This window comes from Lepus europaeus, chromosome X (assembly GCF_033115175.1).
Source record: "Lepus europaeus isolate LE1 chromosome X, mLepTim1.pri, whole genome shotgun sequence".
NCBI lineage: Eukaryota > Metazoa > Chordata > Mammalia > Lagomorpha > Leporidae > Lepus > Lepus europaeus.
The window spans coordinates 86,644,090-86,648,210 of record NC_084850.1 but is presented as its reverse complement, the minus strand read 5'-3'; positions in this window follow the sequence as shown (position 1 = coordinate 86,648,210).

Here is a 4,121-nt window from a genome sequence, read left to right as displayed (position 1 = left end):
AAAGGCATGAAGAAACACTTCACTGAAGAAACTATACAGATGGCAAGTAAGCACATGAAAAGATGTTGAAGATCATTAGCCATTAGGGGATTGCTAATTAAAACCACCTATCCAAAAGGCTGAAAAGGATAGTGACAGCACCAAATGTTGGTGAGGATGCGAGAAACTGGCTCACTCATTCCTTCTGGTGGGAATGTAAAATAGTACAGCCATTCTGGAGAAAAGCATGACAGTTCTCTGTACGCAATCGAACCCAGCCATTGCACTCTTGGACATTTATTCCAGAGAAATGAAAATCCATGTTGACACAAAATCTGTAGCTGATTGTTCCTAGCAGCTTTATTTGTAATAGCCAGAACTGAAAACAACCAAAATTCCCCTCACTAGGTGGAGAGTAAAACAAACTGTGATACATCTGTACTATGTAAGACTACTCAACATTTAAAAAAAAAAAAGTGAAGGACTGTTGATACACACAAAGGCTTGGGTGGATCTCCAGGGCATTATGTTGAGTGAGGGAGGAAAAAGCTGATCTCAAAAAGGCACAGGCTGTTTCTTGTAGAACATTCTCAAAATGACAAAATGGTAGAGCTGGGTAGCAGAGAAGGCATTGCCAAGCATTCTGGATGGTAAGAAGGAAGGGATGGGGGATGTGTGACCATAATGGGACAGCACACAGGCAACCTATGAGGCTATGAAACACTTGTGAATGTTGCCAGTAGTGGTGGTTTCAGGAATCCACACACGGGATAAAATGACGTGGAATTTCACACAAATTGTGCCAACATCAATTTGCCAGATTTGATATCTATTCAGAAACAGTGGGTGAAGAATACGTAGGCTCTCTCTAAGGTCTTTGCTATTTCCTGTAATTGTACGATTATTTCCAAATAAATGAGACACACAGAGCCCCAGCAGATGCTCTATTTTTGATCTTGCAGAAGCAACCAATCGTGTTGCGAACTGCCTGTGGAATGGGCCATGTGGTAATGACCTCAAGGCCGCCTCCAGGAGCTAAGAGTGATCCCTGGGGAATAACCAGCTAGAAGAGAGGGGGCTTAAATTCTGCGATCACAAAGACCTGAATCCTGCCAGCAATCAGTGAGCTTGGAAGTGGATCCCTAGCTTTAGAGGGGGGTTGCAGCCCTGTGGCCACACTGACACCCTGAGCAGAGGAAGCAGCCAAGTTGTGCCCAGACTCCTGATGCATGGAAACCACGAGATAATAAATTTGTGTTGTTGTTTTAAAGCCATTACATTTATAGTAATTGGCTAGGCGGCAACAGATAAGGAACGAACAGCCCCCGGGGGTGAGAAGGCGTTCAACAACGAGGAGCCATCCTTCTAGGGCCCGCAGTTGGGACCTACACATTCTGACAAAAGAAAGCAGCAACATCAGAGGGAGGAGCCAGCCTCAGAGTTGAAACAGATGCTCAGTGTCTTTCCTCTCTCCTCAAAAAATGATTTTTCAGTTCAGAGTCTTGAACTGCCTCCAAACCGACCAAGCTCTGCTGGCTGCTTGACCCTGCAGTCGGCTGTCACATCCCAAATATGCTGTTCACAATCACAAATGAATTGCACATTGATGGCACTATGCACTTGCTCGGCTTCTTGCTGCACATTTCCAGCTGTAGCTAATTCCCTTTGCAACTTGCTTGGCCTCGCCTGGGGAGGTGGCCTTGCATCCAGGGCCCCAGCTGCTTCAGCAGCCCTACTCGGTTCACAGGCAGCTGCGTCAAGCCAGCCTAAGTATCAGAAACCGGCCCTTCCTCCATTTCTTCTAGGTCCCAGAATCTGGGCCAGCAGGGCACCCAGGCTGGCAGTGAAGGCCAGAAAGGTCAAAGACAGACAATAGAACTGCACGCAAGTAGGCTGAGAGTGCTCGCTTGCTCTCTCTCCCCTTCCTTCCTTCCTTCCTTCCTTCCTTCCTTCCTTCCTTCCTTCCTTCCTTCCTTCCTTCTTGAGAGAGACAGAAGGGGGAGAGAGCTAGCTCCCATCCTCTTATTCACTCCCCCAAAATGCCCACAATGGCCAGGGTTAGGCCAGGCTGAAGCTGGGAGCCAGGAATTCCATCCAGGTCTTCCACATGGGTGGCAGGGGTCCAATTACTTTGAGCTATCCCTGTTGCCTCCCAGGGTTTGTATTAGTAGGGAGCTACAGTCAGGAGTAGAGCCAGGTCTCAAACCCAGACACTCTGATGTGGGATGTGGGCATTTTAAATGGCATCCTAACGCCTACCCTGGGAGCTTTCTTTTCAATCTCAGTTGTTGCTGCTGTTTATCACGGCCACTCTATTAGCCTGCTCAGGCTGCCATAACAAAACACTACATACCGCATGGCTTAAATAACAGAAATTAAGTTTCTCACAGTTGTGGAGGCTGGGGAGTTCAAGATCAAGGTGCCAGATGATTTGGTTCCTGATGAAAGCTTTTTCTGGCTCATAGACTCCTACGTTCTCACTGTCCTCAGAGAGAGAAAGGAAGAGCACTCTGATGTCTCTTTCCCTTCTATATCAGATCCAGGCCCCATGCTTATGATTTCATTTAACTGTTGTTACCAGCTAACAGGCAGCACCTCCAAATACAGTCACCTTGAGGATTAGGCATTCAACATATGGATTTGGGGAAGACACAACATTTGGTCCCCAGCATTCACCCTCTGCTGTGCTGCCAGCACTCCCATATTCCATCCTAGCACATGCAGACAGCATGGTGGCAGGTGGGAGCAAGAGCCACCTGCTCATGCCCTCATAAGCTTGACGGTCTCACTTCCAGTCTTGGAAGGCGGCACAGCCTGGTGGGAAGAGCATGAACTTTGGTTCAGGTACATGTTTCCTCTTACTGGTTGTGAGACCCTGGTTAAGTCATTGAACCTCCATAAACCTCTGTCTCCTTACCTGCCAGTTGGACATATTAGTACATATTTCTCAGCAGTGTGGTGGGAATTTAATGAAATGATGCCCGTGGAAACACCTGTCAGTACCCTGCATGTCATAGGTTTGCACTAAAGGGTAAGTGCCCTTCCGCACTGGCTCTCTCAGCCCCTTCCCCATCTCAGTCACCATCAGCAGATTCAGTGCATGCTTGGGTTACTGTGCACACTGATCTTCACTCTGGGCAGAACACAGCAAAACTCCACATCCTTGACTTGGAGGCTGCGTTAGGCAGAATTTCTAAGACTGGCCCCAGAATTCTACAACTCAATTCCTGGAACCTATAAATGTGGATCTCTCTCTCTCTCTCTCTCTCTCTCTCTCTCTCTCTCTCTCTCATGTGTTCTGTGTTAAATTGCCCTGTTGACCTTACAAAAAAGGGAGAGTCAGTGGAAAATCATTCAATCTTTAAAAGGGAAGAAACCCAGAACCAAGTTACAACATAGATAAACCTTCAAACCATTCTGCTAAGTGTGCAATAAACCAGTTATAAAAACAAATACTGGGGCTGGTGCTGTGGCGTAGTGGGTAAAGCCATTGCCTGCAGTGCCGGCATCCCATATAGGTGCCCATTCAAGTCCTAGCTGCTCTACTTCTGATCCAGCTCTCTGCTATGGCCTGGGAAAGCAGTAGAAGATGGCCCAAGTCCTTGGGACCCTGCCCCTACGTGGGAGACCTGGAAGAAGCTCCTGGCTCCTGGCTTCGGATTGGAACAGCTCTGGCCATTGCAGCCAATTGGGGAGTGAACCATCAGATGGAAGACCTCTCTCTCTCTCTCTCTCTCTCTCTCTTGCTCTCTCTCGCTCTCTGTCGCTATCACTCTCAGTGTGTGTGTGTGTGTGTGTAACTCTGACTTTCAAGTAAATAAATAAATCTTTAAAAAAAAAACAAATACTGTATGATTCCACTTACATGAGTTACCTAGAGTAGCCAAATTCACAGACAGAAAGTGGAATAGTGTGTTCAGGGGCTGAGGGGAGGTGGCATGGGGAGCTCCTGCTTAATGGGTGCAGAGATTGCATTTGGAAGGATGAGAAGGTTCTGGACATGGTTGGTGGAGATGGGTGCACAGCAATGTGAATGTACTTACTGCCACTGAATTTTACACTTTAAAATTATCACTCATTTTATTACAACTTTAAAAATGAGAGAGTTCAGCATTGTAGCGCAGTGGGTTAAGCGGCCACTT